The sequence below is a fragment of the Crinia signifera genome, chromosome 11, assembly GCF_055691185.1.
Source record: "Crinia signifera chromosome 11, ASM5569118v1, whole genome shotgun sequence".
Lineage (NCBI taxonomy): Eukaryota > Metazoa > Chordata > Amphibia > Anura > Myobatrachidae > Crinia > Crinia signifera.
Window position 1 is genome coordinate 33,749,441 of NC_139227.1, and position 20,830 is coordinate 33,770,270.

General features: G+C 41.2%; 2 long non-coding RNA genes across 2 annotated transcripts in view; one reads left to right on the forward strand and one right to left on the reverse strand.

Moving 5' to 3' along the window:
- The window catches only part of LOC146045649 (uncharacterized), a 280,538-nt gene that overhangs the window by 44,275 nt on the left and 215,433 nt on the right, over positions 1-20,830 (reverse strand). The gene's annotated exons all lie outside the window — the stretch shown is intronic.
- Positions 305-14,587, forward strand: LOC146045301 (uncharacterized). The gene is made up of 3 exons (XR_014465408.1): positions 305-471; positions 1,097-1,144; positions 14,341-14,587. It is a non-coding gene; the product is annotated as an uncharacterized LOC146045301 (long non-coding RNA).

Genomic DNA, 20,830 nt, shown 5'->3' on the forward strand with positions numbered 1-20,830 from the left:
GCTACAGATACCAAGCGTTTCTTGCCTGCCAGATAGAGGGGGATGGGATATATTTTCCTAGCAAAGTGTGAAAGTTTTCTTTTTATATTGCTCTAACAACCATACTGTTTACAATGTCAATAATAAATCTGAGAAATAAAAAAAAAAGCACAACCGATAATGAATCTGGAAATACAAAAACACAACATCCAGTTTTTTTTTCTCCCTTCTGTATTATTTAATATCTAGAACGAAACCTCCCTATAAAAAAGTCACATTTATAGAGGAACTGCTTTTCTCAAAGAGATTTTGCTCAGTTCTCGTCTGCTGCAGAAGGAAAATAAAGAGACTTCAAATGTGTCTGTTTGTTGTGTTTATCTAAGAGTGGTTTTGACAAATTCCTCTCTTTAATTTCTGATTCTGCAAAACACATTTCCCTACGAACCCAGAGGGCAACAGACGCGGGGAGAGGAGAGGCGAGTCCTGCAGACTGTAAGTACTGACACGCTTATTCCTTCTCCCTCACTAATTCATTTATCTCAGCATTGTTCCGATACATCTATCCAAAACATATATCCATCTGTCATATATATATATATATATATATATATATATATATATACACACACACAACACACACACACACACACTGTATATGGTCTTTATTATAATGTGTTTAATTATTATTTTAAATTATGAAAGTAATTTGTTCCCATTGTCTTTATATTTTTTTCACATATTTATTTATTTACAGTTTCTTATATAGTGCAGCAGATTCCGTTGCGCTTTACAATAGTAGACAGTGATAAAACAAACATATGCAGCTTTATTTAATTTTTCTTGCAACACATTCATTTTCTATGTATCCATGATAGATAAGACATAACGCTTTACAATGATTTTAATATTTTCCGCTAAACAAAACAAAAGATAAGAAGTTTGTGTGCGGTAAAAACTCCCTCTGCTGAAGTATAAAACTTTCTATACAGTTATACACATGCCACAAGGAGAAATGCCCACTGCGCTAGATGTACTGCGCTAGATGTACTGTGTATGTATTGTGCATGCAGCAATAATTTGTTTGTATTTCAATAGTATTTCAATTTTCTTTTGACAGTTAAAGAAGACATGGGGGATTTACAGCAACAGCATGTCAGGAATTAAGGTTTGCTGTCTTTTTTGCCTTTCCTATTCTAAGACATTATAAAAATGCCACTTTGTACTGTATTAATGCAGAAACAGGATTTGTCATAATAGAAAAAGAGAATTTAAATCAACTGAGATTAGTAAGCAGGACAAAACGTAACTAGTTATATTTAGTACACATGGGGAAGATTTATTTATCAAAGTAATAGCAAACACATCTTATCTATATAGCCACCTATAAGCGCTTCCCAATGATGTATGTAGGAGGTCCCAACATATTTCTATTAAGTAAATGAGTTTATTAAATCAACCTTAAATTCTCAATAATTGTATTGTTTGATAATATTATATATATTATAGACAGTATAGCATTATCCAATATAGATCAATATACAACATGAATAATAAAACAATATGTAATAAAACAAATGTTTCATCTTAATTTAAATTTTGGGTCAGTAATGAGTATTAAAACACACACATTTCTAAAATGAGTCTAGAACTGGTTTTGAACAAAAGGCAATAAAATGTTAAATATATTACAATTTGCAGCAATATATATATATATATATATATATATACACACACACACACACACACACACACACGTGCGCACGCGTACATATATATATATTTATATATAAATAAACGGTTTCTCACTCTTTTTAATCCACACGCACTAAATTTAACTTTAATTTGTTTTCCTGCGTGCTCAATACACTTTTCAGAAGAATAGGTACTTTTTTATGGAGTAGTAGAGCTTGTAAAAATCTGTGGTTTGTAAATGGAATAAAATACTATTTATTGGCTAACTACAATGTTAAAATAAAAGGATCAATAGGAGACACTTATACAACATTCACCTAGTCAGAAATAATGGTGTATATTCTGTTTATGCAGCCCAATTAGAGTGCAAAACCAAGATATATCTGCAAATATTATTATTATTAGTAGTAGTATTAATATATTATCATAGTCAAAAAAATCATATAAGATAGAAATGAATCTATCAATCATAATTTTACTGTTTTCAAATTGACCAGTTTATTTTATAATTGCGATATACAATTTTCTGGTGGGGGCTGCCGTACTTAACAGCTCCACAATGTAAGGCAAAGAGCCTTGACTTAACCTACCCAGCACTGTGGATGTTCTCTGCCCTTTTAGATTGGAAATTTGGCTCCTTATAAGGATAATTAACCACCAAGAGAAAGGTACCTTAGAGGGCAAATTATTACATAAATGGAAACAAACTACAGCCTTACTTTTAATACTGCTTTAAAGTAACTGTCAGAATGTGACACATATTTACTATTCTTGGATGCTGACTTGGGGAGTCAGTGAATATTAGCTACATTTCTGTGCCCTTTGTGTCCAGGAGATGGCACTCAAGTTACTGGGGTTGCGAATAAATGCCGCTCTCTGTGCAGGGTCTGCTGTCTGGGCAGAAGAGGAATTATTTTATGTATCACCGAAAACTATTTTGTAATGCTAATTGCTATTTAACGAAATAAATAAATACCTTATGTAAATAAAATAAAAAGGGTAAATTAGCTTATTCACTACATTTCAGAACTTCCATACAAACAGAATGTCATTTTAATCACTAAATATGAATTCAAATGTCGAAAAGGAAATCTGACCCAAATCAAAACATATACATCACATCCATCACTTATATTAGAGGAGCTGTCTGTATGCTTATATTAAAATGTATTTTTTTACACTTTAAAAAGGTATATGTGTATTACTGTGTGCTTTTGTGTGAAGTGTAAGGGTGAATCGTTATTTTTAGTTACTATATTGAGCATTATTAATTGCTCAACGCAGTGGAATAATCACACTGCCTACATCACACATATTATTACCCCAGTTACTTTACAAATTCCAGACACCAATACAAAATTACCAGCCACACCGTATGAATGCCATTGTCATCCACACCGGTCACAATGTGCAAACCTAGTTACACAGCAGTGACGTCAAACTAGTTCATAGTTGCCTACCCTCCTGCATTCTGCAGGAGACTCCCAGAAATAGCAGCAATCTCCCTCTCTCCCTGATTAGTCTAGCAATCTCCCTTATTTCACCTAACCCACATTATGTAGCTGTTTTTTGGGGAAAAAAGGAACAAGATACATTTACATTGAATTATCAGCGCCATTTCCCAGCGTTGGCGATAAAACACAATGATCCCTATGGCTACATGCATGTCTTGTATCCATTTATGTGGAACCGCATATCCCTTACACGTACCAGTGACTTTTCTTTACCAAGTATAGCAGCTCTTACTAACTGCTTTGGGGCTCATCTACATTTGGATATGTCATTTTAAAAGATTCCTCTCAAATGTATTAAAATATTATAACGCTTCAACGTAATGAAAAACAAAGCCCTATTAAAAGGGATAGAGAGATTGAAGAGGAAAGAAGAAAGATGCAATACCCAAAAAAATATATATATATAAAACGTCAATAAAATGATTGACAATGTTTAAGCTCTTTTGGAGACAAAGTGCAAAAGTGCTGTATCAAGCCTTGAGTAAACTTGTATGCGTTTACAAGAACTACCTTTCCCTTACTACTGTATGTAGCCGGGAACTTGCTTGTAGCGGCTCCCTCTCCGTGCCGGAGTCCAGTGCAGCGACTTCCGGTTGTGGGGATCATGTTTCCGGCTGCTGTTCTCCGATGGCTTGTGCTTCCGGGCATTGATGTCAGTCTCCTCCCACGTGCCACGTGGTCCAAGTACAGGCTATAGGGATGGGGATATTCCCACGCCATCTTTTTTTAATTATTTATTAATTTTTTTTTTTTTTTACACTGAAGCCTGCATGGATCTAACTGATCTGTGCAAGCTAAAACCAAATACGCCTGGAAAATGAGTTGTATTTTCATGGCAATTAGTGGCCGTATATTGCATGTGGCCGCTTAGTAAATTAGGAATCACCATTCGACTGAATGGTGATTCCTATTTGTATTCTTCCGATGGCGTATACATTCGTATTCGTAAATATGAATTTTTGTGCCTTGAATATGAACTGCCGTATTTTCAGCATAGTAAATGCCCAAAATATGTGTCGTATTTGCAGACGACTGCCTACAAATACGCCTGAAATAGGCTTATTTTTGTTAGTAAATTTCCCCCATAGTTTGTTATATCAAATATTGAAATATCCCAAAAAAAATCACAACATTTATACTCAATATGGCTGTGAACGACATAGTTCACAGACTGCTAAATTATCTCTGCAGCCCAGATGATGCTGATATCTGCAAGACATATTGTAGCATCTGCATGTGTGTCTGAGCGACCCACACACTGGCTGCGGGAACCGCTGACAAAGATATCACAGTAGACGGGCAAATTTAAATATCAGTTGTGATGTCTGGCCCGACATATGGAACAGCTAATTGGGTAAGTGTGTATTGCTACCTTATTGGCCGCTCTGTCAGCGGACGGCAGATGAACCTTCTCACCTTCTCATTGTGTACAACATTTCTAAAACAGAATTAATTATATTCTCACCAGCCAAGAGTAGTTACCAACCTAATATCTCTATCACTGTTGAGAACACAACAATTAATCCTACTCCACAAGCTCGCTGCCTAGGGGTCATCCCCGATTCTGAACTGTCCTTCATTTCTCATAATTAAATCTGTCTCTAAATCATGTTACATGAATCTAAAAAACATATCCAAAATTCGGCCATACCTTACACAAGACACTGCAAAAACTCTAATCCATGCCCTCATTGACTATTGCAATAGCCTCCTTACCAGTCTTCCTAAGAAAATATTCTCACCACTACAATCCATTTTGAATGCAGCTGCGAGGCTGATCTAACTGCCTAGACGTTCATTTTCTGCTGATCCGCTGTCAGTCCCTCCATTGGTTGCCTGTATATTACCGCATGCAATATAAAATACTTCTACTTACATACAAATCCATTACTCTGACTACACAGACTTATATCATTTTGCTTATCTCAAAATATATCCCCACCCGACCTCTCCACTCTGCACAAGATCTGCGTCTCTCGTCCACACTCATTACTTGCTCCCATTTACACTTGCAGGATTTTTGTCGGGCAGCTCCCACCCTATGGAATGCCCTTCCACGCACACTAAGACTCACCTCTAGACTCCAAAGTTTCAAGCATTCCCTGAAAACTCACCTCTTCAGGCAAGCCTATCATATTCCGGAACCCCCACACAACCTCCAGTAGCATTTATATCTAATTGCATCCCATCAATGTCTTGTAATTTGTTGGGACTGCCATGCTATGGAATTCTATCCTTATGTATCACTCCTATTATCCCTATAGATTGTAAACTTGCGAGCAGGGTTCTCCTACCTCCATGTCAGTTTGTATCTACCCAGTTTGTTTAATCACTGTTATTTCCAATTGTAAAGCGCAACGGAATATGCAACGGAAACTGTAAATAAATAAATAGTGTACCCAGCCTAAAACATTTACTGACAGTTGGTGGCCTACAGTTACATGAGTGGTGCGTATAACAGAAGGTAACGGAATGACAGCCAGGTGGAGTCAGTTACAGTTGTCACTTCATTTTTAACTTAAAAACACACTTCAGATCAGTACAAGCAAAGAAAACGCAGCCATATATCGGAAACAACAAAAGGAACGTATGTGTAATCTCAGCTCTTTTTAAAAAAGGAATTCCATTTTCTCTTTCCTTTGATTTAATGACTTGTACTGACAGTCTTGCAACTTGTACATTAATATATAGCTTCACTTGTATGTTGCGATCATCCTGGGCTCTATATTATTAAGGCTGCGTTGATTCTGTTATTGTTCAAATAAATTGTATTGATATTGAGGGAGTATATCTGTCACTGGCACAGGACCAACAAGGACCAAAGAAATCCTACTCATCAATCGTGTTGTATTTTTTAGAGAAGGAGCAGGTCTGCTTCAGCAATACTGCTGTATAGTGGCCCTTATTCAGATATGATCGCAGTACAAATTTGTTCTCAAAATGGGCAAAACCATGTGCACTGCAGGTGGGGCAGATGTAACATGTGCAGGGAGAGTTAGATTTGTGTGTTTTATTGTTTCTGTGCAGGGTAAATACTGGCTGCATTATTTTTACACTGCAATTTAGATTTCAGTTTCAACACACCCCACCCAAATCTAATGGTGTGTACACACGGTAGATATGCCGTGCTATCCGAGTCCCGATGCGATCAGAACGCATCGGGACTTGCATGGCACGGCATGCATGGGCACAATTTTGACTATATAGTGCAGATCTGCACTATATAGTCTTGGCTGCCCTCTCTATTTGACCGCCGACTTTCACTCACACAGGAGCGCGCATCTGCAGCGCATCGGGGTCGCAAGCCCTAAAAAAGCATGCAATCTGCATGCGATATGGCTTCCGATGTTCACTATATCGGCAACATCGGAAGCCATATCGCACCGTGTTAACTCTCTCTGCATGTGTTATATCTGCCCCACCTGCAGAGCACATGGTTTTGCCCTTTTGAGAACAAATTTGTACTGCAATCAGATCTGAATAAGGGCCGATGAGTGCAGAGCTGAGCTGTGACATACTCACGGGAAACTACTGATCCAGAAGCCAAGGCAAGATTTATACTCACACTAATACCACAAATAAATTGTGCACAATTTCCTAATGAAGGAATTTCACCTCCATGGGGAGCCCTTTCATTTCCTCACCCAAAACCAGGCTTGGACTGGTGACATATACATTCCACAATCAAACAAATCTGAATAATCTTTTTGCTTTTTCGCAAATGCTACCTGGAGGGCCAGAGATGTTTAAACTTCACATCTAGAAAAAAAAAAAGGGGGGGGGGGGGGAATGTAAACTCCAAAAAACTCCAAACACTCCACCCCCAGCCATTCTGTGGCAGGGTGTGGCGGGGTCGTCAGTAGCGGTTTTAATTTCACACATTTCCTTGACTTGAAATAATCCAGATGCATCTAGTAGGCAGTGTACAGGTCTGAGGCACCGAGCCCGTGGTGAGGAATGAGCCTCAATTACCCGTGATTAAAGTATAGTTCTTAAAGGTCATCCCTATTCATAAGGTGCAGAGTTATTTATCTCTCTCTCTCTCTATATTTATATATATATATATATATATATATATATATATATATACAGTGGTCAAAGTGGGGCGGTATGGGACGGTATGTCATACCGTCACCTTTCCTCCACAGACCCAGAAATGCCTTTTTTTAACACTAATCAGTTTTCAGGGGCTATCTGTACTGCAGGAGGCAGGGGATTGGCCATCCTGCTTAACTGACAAGCCTCTGATGAGAGTGTCCCCTCCCCTCCCGGCTCTCACGTGTGTGTGCTCTGTGCTGCCTGTCTGCGGTCTTCGTCGTCCGTGGCATGAGTCGTGTGGTGGCTCTCCAGTCCACCTCTGGGCTTGTCCCCCGCCTGGTGGATGATACCCCGGCTGCTGCTGGATTGCCAGTAAGTTCCCTGCCGCCAGCCAGCCAGCTGCTCCCCTCTCCCTGCACTCGCCATTTAGTAAGTTCCCTGCCGCCGCCCAGTCAGCCAGCCAGCCGCTCCCCTCTCCCCCTCTCTGCACTTGCCATGCAGAAAGTTCGCTACCGCTGCCCAGCAAGCCGCTCCCCCTCCCTGTACTCGCCATGCAGTAAGTTCCCTGCCACCGCCAAGCCAGCTGCTCCCCCTGCCCTGGACTTCAATTTACTTTATCCCTCCTGCCCTGGATTTACTTTATAAAGCCGCCGCCTGACCCCATAAACCAGCATAGCAGGCAGTGTGCTGGTATGCACTACACAGCATTGTGCCTGCCACCACTACCACCGTTCGCTCTGCCACACCCAGCCCCTCCTGCTGTGGTCCCTGCTCTGTTCCCGCTTCTTTATCCGCCCGCACCTGCCTGAAGCGATGCTGCCAAGTTAGTGATGGTACCGCTGCAGCCTTAACTTCCATGTCACTGACTCTGCCATCCTCTATCCATTCCATCCTACTCGCTCCTCACCTTCCCTGCTGTAGTTCACTCTCTCTGTCTGTCTCTCTCCCTCTCGGTCTCTCTCTCTCCCTCTCTGTCTCTCTCTGTGTCTCTGTCTCTCTCTGTGTTTCTGTCTCCCTCTGTCTCTCCCTCTCTGTCTCTCTCTCTCCCTGTCTCTCTCTCTCTCTGTCTCTCTCCCTCTCTGTCTCTCTCTGTGTCTCTGTCTCTCTCTGTGTCTCTGTCTCTCTCTGTGTTTCTGTCTCCCTCTGTCTCTCTCTCTCTCCGTCTCTCTCCCTCTGTCTCTCTCCCTCTCTGTCTGTCTCCGTGTCTCTCCCTCTCTCCCTCTGTCTCTCTCCCTCTGTGTATCTTTCTCTCTGTATCTGTCTGTCTCTCTCCCTCTGTCTCTCCCTCTGTCACCCCCTTCTTCCTGTCCTTTCTGTCTCCCACTATTCCTCCTCCTCCACCCCGCTCCCACTATTCCTCCTCCTCTCCCACTATAAATAATTTTTTGCAGTGATGGACTGATATCCTAATTTTTGGTAATCTGGATATGTGGTACACTGCACTTGACCGCTCCCCTTTGATGGACCGCACCCCTTTTATTGACCACGCCCCCTTTTCTGGCGCGCGCACGCCTTCGCATAAATCATACCTTTAATTTTCCATACCCCCACTTTAAAATTGCCACTTCAAGCACTGTATATATATATATATATATATATATATATATATAGACATAGAAACAAGATAGAGGTGCTCTGTTTCTTTCAATTTTCCTTTCAGTCCCTCTGTTAACAGCGAGGTACTATAGGGATGCTGCTCCACACAAAAGCCACCATGGGCTCCTGAATCCAGCAGGTTACAATGTATCTAAAATAATAGATGTGGGTGCTCCAAATAGTGCAATTACCACTTATATAAAACAAATATTTATTTAAAACATGAACAGACCAACGGATAGGATCACATACCACATGAAGCGGCTCACAATTGCCACAAGTTTAACAACATAGAACGGTGCGCAGCACCTTGCCAGTGTAAGAGCAGTTACACTCACTCTCCTCAGCTTCACGATCACAGCTAGGCCACGCACCTACGCGTTTCGTCACAAAGGACTTCGTCAGAGGGCTGGCCTAGCATTGCTCAGTTACCTCTCTAATACCCGACTGACAGGTGAATCTCCTTTCTTAATCACCGTCAATTCGCAAGCAAGTGATAGTTTCACTATAAACCTATGTGACACCGTAATCTCCCGTAGCAAAATAATCATTTACATCGGACAATCTGTAACAGCTGTACGGACCACATACTTATAAAAATACCAAACAAAACATTACTGTAAAATACAATATGATTACATAAAATACTATATTGCTACATTTATTTAAAAAAAATCATGTATACTATGTAGTTATGTATATATGTATGTGTGTGTGTATATATTTATAACTGTGTATATTTATTTTTAGATAGCAAGCAATAAATCACAACACAGCATAAAACCTAAACAAAAAACTCAGCAATGGCTTGGGGAACGTTATGATTTGTCCTGCAGGATGTAGCGCAAGCGCAGGAAGTCATGTGCGTACCTGAGACGGGAAATAAGGACCCATCTACCAATAGCACAGTAGTTCAGAAAAAGATCCATTAAGCATATCGACATTGCAATTGGGAAGAAAGCAAAGAAAAAGAGTGACCCAGCCCCTACATCCCCTTCTGCGTGCATGGAGGAGGCAAAGCCCGCAGCAGTAGCCAGCACCCGGGTAAGGGGGGGAGGGGGAGCCACTGATGTGCAGTGAAGTGGGGCCATGGATGTTGGTGCATCCTGCCCATAGACTGATAGGAATGCTGGTCACAGGTACATAAGGACACACGTCTGGTAACATAGCGCTCAGCTCTGCCGCTTGGTAGCATGTAGTGAGCTATGGCGTATATATGCAGATTAACAGCTGCTGATGTATTACAAAGATCACACACCATTACAGTGGTTCCTTGTGCATAATGGAGAGACAGCACTTTAGCACTGGATGCCTTTACCTGAGCAGCATAAAAGACAGCGACCGGCTGATCCGGCAAAGACTCAGTTTCAGGCTTTCAGTATAAGTGCCCAGTATTATTCATAGGTTTGGTATTTCAGATTTCTAGTGAACTCTAAGGAATAAATAAGTCAAATACCTTTTATAGAGATATTGTATGTGTCTTGAGGTATTGTACAACCTTGACAAACTGAGAATTAAATGTAAAAGCAGAACCATAGGTTGTCTACAGTATAAGGGATTAGAAAGCTGGCAATGGGGACCCAACATGGATAAAGTCACAAAGTCTTGCCTACTTCTTGTAGAGGCTTAAGACCGGCCTGGTTTGGCTGCCACACCTAATTACATACAGTCTATCTATCTACAGCCTATCTCTGATAGGTAAGACACTTCCTGGCCTACTCACACTCATAGCTTACTGGCCTGGCTTCTCAGCAAGGGTGCCAGATGACCTCCCGACAGTGGGAATCCTGACTGTCGACACGCAATATCCCACTCCTCAGAAATATATACGTAGTCACACAGACTGGTGGTTTCTCCTGCCTCCTGCAGGTTTAGACACTGACTCCCACTAGATTCCTGACACGCTGGGCTCTTGGACTGCCACTGGCAAGGACTGGAATGCTCAATTTGTGCTACTATAGACACTCTTATACCACTTGGTGCATATTGGTCACTCCATTGAAACTTACACCAGTCCTAGGGTAGGTGCATGTTCTTCATCCTCCAATGAATGCCTACAATGAATGCAATTGTGTCTGGAAACACTACAGATACACTCCCAAAAGGCGAAAACACCTCCATGTATCTGAATAGCCACCCCCCTTTCCCCGCCCAGCAGATTTCCAGTACACATCTGACACTGCGTGTCTTAACCCCAGGAAAACCCACCATTGAAGCTGCAGACACTACCATTTGCAGGTAGTGCTCTGCAGCTAGTAGCAGCCACTGGGGAAAGTTTGGGGCTGCTCAGGGGGGGTGTCGGGGAGTGATCTGCCACGGCAGCGAGGGATCGTGGTATGCCCAGAAATTTTCCGGGACTGCCCACTGCAGCAGAGCCCGGAAAATTTCAGGGCATATCACCAAAACGGTTAATCACAAAAGTGCCTCTGTACCTATAACACATGAGCCATAGGCCTTTTAAGGGATTTTCGTACAAATTGGTGAACTCTGTGTACATCAGCTCTACACGTGACGCAGTCCCTGTGCATCTAATCAGGTTACCTGCTGGTTACATTGAGCCTGGCTATGATTTCACAGGTTACTGATTGTTATCCTCTTCCTTATGGGGCATACACACTAGGAAATTTTAGGGCATTTTCTAAGCGACCTAATTGGATCGCTTAGAATATGCCCCTACATTGCTCCGTGTCACTGGAGAACACTGGCCCTGACAGACCGCTCAGTACACATCGCTGACACAAACCACTGCCACCCTGATGATTGCTTCAGTGTCCTGTCCCCTGGTGCAACTATCCATATTAACCATGTACTTGTCCTAAACTGTCTTGTAATGTAAGTTGTTATGTGTTTTTGATTATAACTATGCTCTGTAAAGCGCTGCGGAATCTGTGTGCGCTATATAAGAAACTGTTAATAAATAATAATAGCTGGGTGCTGAGCATTTTAACATCACTCAGAATGCTCAGCAAATCTCCCCATGTGTAGGCCACTTTAGCTACAATAGTACCAAGGAAACACTCAGGGGCGGATGTAATGACTCCAGATGCCCCTATAGCCGCCGAACTCGGGCGGAATTACATCCGCCCCCCCCTCCCCAGTGGTGTCAGGTTGTTTCCATGTGCACAAATAAAAGAGTTGCAGACAGTGTGTTTCTAGGTTTTTCTTGACATTTTCAAGTGTTAAGGCTTTTTTCCCACATAATGTTTTTGAGGAGTCACCCATTAGGTGGTTGCCTAGGACAGAATACAAGAATATGATATACAGGGAACCTGGAAGTTTGAGAGCAGTTAAGGTTGGCGCCTACTTTTCACCTGCCCTCTTATAAAGCAAGATGATGGATGCAGCGAGATAACCTCTCCGTCTCTACCACAAAGGTTAAGCGGTAATATACACACAGCCAGACTGTATACATTCTCTCATCCTAACAGCTGCACTGGGGAAAAGTCATTAGATCCCAGATGATCAGCATCCACGAAAGAGGGACACGGAGACTTAATCATGCCTGACTGCATGTGGCCCTTCCAGGCTTCCCTGTGGCCAGTATCCTATACAGTATATTATGTCTGTGCCATTATTGTTATTGTGGCCTTGCTCATCTTGCAGATTTTCTGTGTGTTGCTTTCTGTCCGTCCACCACTAAGTGATGCCAGAGACAGAGGCCAAGGGTCAATCAACTGCCTGATGTATTTCAATGAGGCATTGAATGCTGCAGTGTACCGTGATTCATACATTGCAGCATTCCTAATTATTCCCAGGTGGCCCCAGCCTCTTGGCACTACATGAGGGCCAAATTCCCGCAGGACATGAATCACATTGCGGAGCTGATCTGGGGTCTGTTTCAGTTCAATGTAGACTGAAATATGACTGTGAATTGTGAGTTTCATTGCCAATAAAATAATATAAGAGGGTTTGGGGTCTAATTACTAAAGGGCATTTAAGTCCCTATTAGTGTAATATTTGTTTTTGTTGTATATCACGGCTCCAACACTGACAACCGAATCAGCGCAACAACAACCAGTGTCACACAGTCAAACGGAATCCTTGGAGTAGTGTGAGAGCAATTGTCATATGGGCTTAACGATGCAGAGGACATATTATTATTAGTAATAGCAGTTTCTTATATAGCGCACACATATTCCGCAGCGCATTACAGAGAATAATTGAACATTTACATCAGTCCCTGCCCCAGTGGAGCTTACAATCTATGTTCCCTACCACATGTACACGCACACACAGACATTCTATGGTTAATTTGTTGGCAGTATATTTTTGGAATGTGGGAGGAAACCGGAGTACCCAGAGGAAACCCACGCAAGTACAGGGAGAATATACAAACTCCACACAGTTAGGGCCATGGTGGGAATCAAACCCACAACCTCAGCGCTGTGAGGCAGTAATGTTCACCATGCACGCTAAGATATTTTTCCATCGCCTGCTTCTCTCTCTGGTATCTATTAATCCTGCAGTAATACTGTATTTTCTAGCAGTGCTCATATAACATTTTTTTGCAATCACAAACATTGCAGAAAAGGAGGTTCTCAGCCTGGGGTACTAGAGACATCTGAGGTACTCATGGACCCCAAATTGTCCCTTTCACTTCTTAATAGGGGTCGTAAGATGATGTGGCAGCGCTTGATTGGAGCATCCGTCAATGTCGCTGCTTTTGGGAGTGGCTTAACGCAGCCCTGGGGCTAAAGAAAGGCATGCGTTCCGTTATGCACACCCTAGTACTGACACCCTGATGTGTTCTACACGCAAGAGAAATGATTTCTGCAGAATTGTACAAGTGCAGCACAACACAAGCCTCTGACCTTATCTATTTGTATTCCAGCAACCAATCAGAAGCCACAAGGGTACTTCCTACAATTAGCGGAGTTATCAGTGTAAATAAACACATGCCTTAGCTATCATTATGGTGGTTGATAAGCCCTAATTATGTGTAAAACGCACATTATGGATGTAATCCCTGTGTTTAGGCAGGGATTGGGGAACGTGTTGTGGCTGCGAGTGAGCATGAGGACATATTATTATTGACAGTTTCTTATATAGCGCACACATATTCCGCAGCCCTTTGCAGATAATAATTGAACATTCACATCAGTCCCTGCCCCAGTGGAGCTTACAATCTATATTCCCAACCACCTGTACATGCACACACAGACATTCTAGGGTTAATTTGTTCAGAGCCAATTAGCCTACCAGTATATTTCTGGATTGTGGGAGGAAACTGGAGTACCTGGAGGAAACCCACGCAAGCACAGGGAGAATATACAAACTCTGCACAGGCCATGGTGGGGATCGAACCCATGACCTCAGTGCTGTGAGGCAGTAATGCTAACCATTACACAATCCGTACTGCCCATATTCACATAATATGCCACAGCAGGTAATATGGGGACGCCGCCCCCTATTTGTTAGTGTATTTATTTAAGTGATCCTTTCCCTCCTTACTGTCTTACAAGTACACTCACATTCCCATCCTCACATCTCCTCTTTTAACCCCTTATTTCTTCTCTCTTAGAAGGTCCACAGTCGCAACCTTCAACAAGGGTGTATTCTTCATAGACAAACTTGGTGATGCGCCCCCAGATCCTGGAGCCTTAGGCAGTTGCCCAATAACAGAGCAAGCTCTATCTACTGTACGTCAAATTATTTAACCTATTTTAATATACTAACGTGGTATGTCCTGTATCGGTCATGAGCAGTAACAGTATAATGGACGCGATCCCCAGCGGCTTCCAATAACAGCGATGGATAGAGGACAGGCCACGAGGTAATGAAAGGAGATCATGGGAGTATAGCTGGGAGAGGATCGGCTGTATTATATTTCTATAATATATTATAAAACTGTTATTAAAGGCATATTCCCTTCCTATCATTGTATACATCCAGTATCCTGAAAGTTAAAAATCATAATAAAAAATAAATAAAAAGCACCATAGAAACAACAGTCTGTGCCTGGTAAGAGGACACAGATTTTTCCTTTAGCTGTGTAACCTTTGCTAACCCCAACTGCTGCCAAGGGTCGATGGCAAAAGCATACCCTAGACCCAAGTGCTTTTATATTTTTTGTACTGTTGTACTGATATTTTAGTTGAGGGTAACTTGATTTTTTGATAGACCAGATACAATTTTATATTGTTTTTTTTATTTTTTGGCACAGATATATTTTTTTTATGATGTGCTTTTACTTTTATAAATTTATTATTGATGTAAAATCCAGGAAAATGTCTAAAGATGGTGAGAGTCAAATTAATAAATGGTGTCTACATTGTCTTATTAGTACCGAGGTGTTATTATTTGGCTGAGACCCCCCACAAGATAGTCATCAACATGCTGCAAAACGCAAATGACCAATATTCTACAACACAGCAGCGATCACTGGACTGTTAGTAACAGAATACTAACATTCTGCCGATACCACAGTCTACAATGTTTGTGTCCAGAAGACAATTTTTATTTTGTTTTCAGGGTTTCTATTTTAGCTGTTTATCGATTTACATATATTTTTATTATTATCATCATTATTTGCATCAAAATTATTTGCATTCATTATTATAATTATTTTCCACTATATAAAAAAATAATCTTTTAGCTATATTATTGTTATTTTCACATTGTAAAACCAAATTATTTACATATATTATTATTTTTTATTACTCATTATATAAAAAATAATTTTTTACCTATATATTATTTATTCACAATGTAAAACAGAATTATTTAGCATTTGTTTTAAATAAAAACAATGAAAATTTAATGTCTAAAAAATAGATATAAAAATACACCCAAATGATCTATATCAGTTTAGCTACTACACAGTTGTTGAAAAATTGATTATTTTGCATTTTATTTTAATTCCAAAATCAACTGTTGTGGCATTCAGCGCCAACGTTATATATTACAGCATTAGCGTAGTGGTTTATAAATATTTAACTAATTTTATGGGAATTTTTGTAAATATTTCAGGAGAGAAAACCAGCTTTTCCCCTCACCCTAAATGGAATATTATAGGAAGCCGGCTGTCTCCCTGTTGTGGTAATGTCTGCAAAAGAAAAATAAAAAAAGCCATGAATTTTCTACATCTGCTTCTACTGGGCAACATAAGTGACACAGACACAAATCAATGGACGTAGCTTATGCTACTAAGCAGGTAATATTTCACGTGAAGTGAGAGGCCTGAACCCCACACAGTGCTTTCCTGAAAGACAGTGACCCAGACGAATACAGTTCACGCATATATATTGTACAGGTGGATTCAGACATTAGGAGGTTACACCCAAGGACTCGTTAAATTGCTTGTGTTAAAGGGAAAAGCATCTGGTGACCATTTGGTAACTTAAATTGTAATTGCACCATTTGGCCCAGGAATTAGAGAAACTCACTGACTTGAACCGTGACATAGACATGGCTCTGAGAAGGAGGAGGTGTCTTCAAAAAAATAGATGGGACTCAACTTTTCCAGGGGCAAGAGGATGCATAGAGTCAGTTCTGGGTAACGTACAGTATAACACTCTGGGAACATGTGGATAGAAATTATGTAGGGAGAGCGCACTGGAGGCAAAAGCTAGACAGTGACTTCATCCTGGTGACAAATGCAAAGTCAGAAAATGTTTGACATATAGAGGGAGTGGGGGGTCTCGAACAAGAGACCTATTTTAGATTAGAGACTACTTTATAATGATTATATCTTTACACTGTGGTTTAAAGCTGAGCTAGAACCTCTAATGTGCTCAACCCAACCCGAATCTAGCTGCATACTGCAAATGTGCCCCTACCTGCAGTACAGCATGTAACATTGCAATTTCCAGCTGGATTACTCTGAATTATTTTGGGGAAAATGCTTTAAAAAAGGTTTCATTTGGCCACCTTCACCCCTCACTAATGCTGTCCAATAAATGTCCCTCCTGTACCCTTCTAGGCAAAGTGGTCTATACAGATCAAAAAGCAATAAAGGAAGATGAAAGTAACAAAAACAAAATTATTGGTCAACAAAATCCATAAAAGTAATAAAGTATTATTTCTTATAGACATTTAAATGAACTGGCCGGGTAGAGCGTTTCCTAGGGGTTATAATGATACCTATTAATATGAATCCCTTCATATTACCAATTAATCAGCAATATGTACTAATTTAACATAACAACATATTAGTATTATAAGTTTTTCCATAATTTGCTATATATTTCTTTATATACTGTACCTACTTCTTTTTCATTGCAAATTTTATAATATTAACGCTCTTGCTATGTTGGATGTTATAAATTAATCATGATTTGATGATTGACAGGCATACAGACAGGCATACATTTCATTAAATAGAAAAAATATATTTATAGTAAAAAGAAAAGGAAATGGTTTTTTTTTTTAATATATTAATGGAAATTTGACTATTTCTACATTTTAGTTACTATATAAATGTTGTTAATTTTCCAGATCTGTCAGGCAATTGGATCTTAGACCAAGACAAATCTAAATGAGCCGTATCCAATTCCGACACATTGTGGACTGCGAGGAGATTTCCGACGGCACTATATTTCCAGGACTGTGAACCCGGCATTCATGGTTACTATTTTCACGTCCCTAGGTGATGAGCCTAACTCCTCAGGGGCCTCCCTGTCCCCGACCCTCAGAGGTTGGCTCTCATTATTTACAGCTTCACAATCAAAATATATTATTTACCATTATATGTGGGGAGGGGTTAAAGCGGAAATTATGTACAGGGCTTGATTTTGTCTTGCATATTATTGCTGCTTTAAAAAAACATGCAAGTTTGGGTGACATCCCACACCGCCAGCGAGCTCGGACTGTATAGCATCCTGACGTTTTTTAGTAAACTACAATCATTCATTAGCATTCATGGCCTAACTGGTAGCATAAAAGCGTACAATGTCCAGTTCTGCACATCAAACCTATGCTACCCATACACTTGTGAGATATTGCATGCAATCAATCGATTTTGACCTGATCTGTACAATGAATCGAATGAATGCATGCATATTTTAGGGACCATTCAAAAAATTCTGCTGCCGCTCTGACCCCCCTAGCGCTACGCTACTCCGCCACCCTCTGCCTGACCTCTTCCAGCACACGATGTGTCATTGCAAGATGGCATGCGATATCAGGTGCTGAAAGGGGGCACTTTTTGCAGCATAAGATACAATCAGTTGCGATGGACATCGCACTTCGAATCCGATCGTGTAAGTGGGTAGCATTAGTGACACCATGCATGTTAATGAAGAGCGGAACAGTGATAGTTGTCTTCATTAACATGACTGCCAGTGTGTTCAGGTGATCTGGGCTGACGGGGATGCCACTCTATGTATTCGATATAAGATGTACTGTATAATGTATCCCATCAGAAGTCACTCCGGGACGAAACGCGTAGGGTTTTCAGGAAAACACTAGTTGAAAGTGGCATCAAACACCGGACTAATTGTGATGTGAATATTTGTGTGAACACCAATTGTTTTTACATTGTTGTACAAAATAAATGTTTATATATTGTTTTACCATCGTGCATATACTTTGGGTAAAACCTCTACCTAGCGCACCTCTATACCTTTTCTTTTATATATACTAGTAAGCCTGCTCGAAACAAAAGCTTCGAAAGCTAGTCTGCTACCTTCTGTGTTTGTGCATGTGTGAGAAAGAGATGTAGTTTCACAAGCTGCCAAAATATGGCAGTGTTAAGGAGGGGATACGGTCACTAGGTCGACACCGCTAGGTCGAAATGCATGAAGGTCAACATGACGGAAGGTCGACATGACTAAAGGTTGACATGGGTTAGGTTGACAGGGTCATTAGGTCGACCTGAGCATTAGGTTGACATGGAATTTTTCACTTTTTTTGTAAACCGACATGTGCCCACAGTCGGTATTTCATGCCCTACCATCCACTAGGGCGTGGTGGGACAATAGAATAGTGTGCCGAGCGCAGCGAGGCGCCGTGCCCGAAGCATGGTGAGCGCAGTGGTGGTGCTACGTTTCAGTGTCCATGTCCACTGTGCCAACATTCGGGTAAAAAAAGTGAAAATCTCCATTTAGTCCATTTGACGGTTGACCTTCTCCATGTCGACCTAATGATTGTGTCAACCTACGGTCATGTCGACCTTCAGTCATATCGACCTTGCTGTATGTCGACCTAGTTGGTGTTTATCCAATGATCCATACCCGATTTGGAGACTCATGGACACTAGACATACATATAGTTGAGATATATATATATATATATATATATATATACACAGTTGTGTTCTCCTTAAATAAATCAGCTACAGAATTACTGTATAAATAGATCGACTCGTGAAGCTGTCATCACATGTATACATTTATGTTCATGTCTAAGCCGTGTTGCTGACATGTCACCGCTGCGATGATGATGAGTGTGTGTTTGAACAAACATTTCACCTATACGTCTGTTATCTCTGGTAGATAGAGGACAGTTCATATGTGCCAATGATGTTTCCGGGTCAGACCCTTCCATGGCAATAAAACAAGGTTTTTCCTCTGTCATCACGCTCCAGCTTGCCGTGGGCCGGGACAGTAACACTTTGGGAAAGGCATGATCATGGAACCCCAGCCAGATGCAGAGCCAGCGGTCAGTCTGCAGGCTTCCCTAAAACACCACATTCAGGGGACTGATTGGCCATTTACATTCCATTTGCTGCAGAATGACGGCTTTGACTGTGGGAATTTCGCAAAAAAACCAAATCGTGCCAAAAGTGTAAATAAATAAGTGCTAAGAATTTTGGGGATGCAGCCATCCGATGTCACAGCCTGGAGATGTGCCCAAAATATTTTTTCCCCCCTCAACGTTAATGAATTCTTCAAATATGATTTATTTATTTAATTTAGTAACAGTAAAGTAATGTGTTTGTTAACATGATCTGCAAGGCTTCGTTCTCATCGGTATTGTCAAACTACTGTATGGGATGCACCAAGGAGCATTTTATATACAAGTAAAGGCCCCCATACATCGAGTCGATTTGGTCTGATTGTGACCAATTGGCCCGTTAAATGGGACCAAATCGCCTCTTCCTGACATGCCGTCGGGTCCGATGCGCGGTCCTGTGCGCATCGGACCCGACCAGGTGGTCGGACCACCCGTTCCTCCAGGCGGCGAGGCAGGTGGGAAGCAGGGACGCATGCGATCCATCACAACGGATCGCATGTGTCCCTGCCGCCGGGAAGGTCCCGGCGGATCGCACTCTGTCGGGTGTCCGTATACTGCTGCGAGACGTTGCAGGCAGCATATGGGCACCTTTACAGTGCGGCTCTTATTTCCCATTGTAATGCGCTCCCCTGGTCATGGCAGCGACTAGTATAAAGTAGTAACTTCACCCCCTGCTCCCACAATCAAATCACCAGCGAGTGTTCCGTACATAAGCAAATTACTGGTGAACGTGTGTAAGAGTATGGACGTCAGGCTTAATTCAGCATGGATCACTGATTAGTGAATGCGCAAATCAAGTGATTATTGAATGATGATGTATACGTACCATGTGCGAGGGGATTTAGCTACAGTAAATGCATATGAATATTAATCGCAACCCAAGTGTAGCAATTCTCAGCAGCCACATCAATAATTATTTAACTTTTAGAGAGATCATTGCCATAACTCAATCAGCCTCCAGAGAAACCCAATGGGATATTATTTTGCTGACAAATTATAAATGAAATATACAGTAGCAATTCAATACTGGGCTAAACCCGGACCACTGACAGTAAAGCAGGCAGAACTGGCAACTTGAGAGTACAGGTGTCTGCAGCCTGGCTAGAACACAAATGGAAAACTCTACTTGGAGATAAGTATCAGTGATATCGCATTAATGGCCACTCCAAGATTAGACACGGAACGTCTTTACAGAAACCAAAAAAGCACGTGTCACGTGGAATAATGATGGGTGTAGTTCCAGTTGATAGATCTACTGTGTCTAGATAGAACAAAAAGGTCAACATGCAGTAGATTGACATGAAAAAGGTAGACACATGACAAGGTGGACGTGAGTG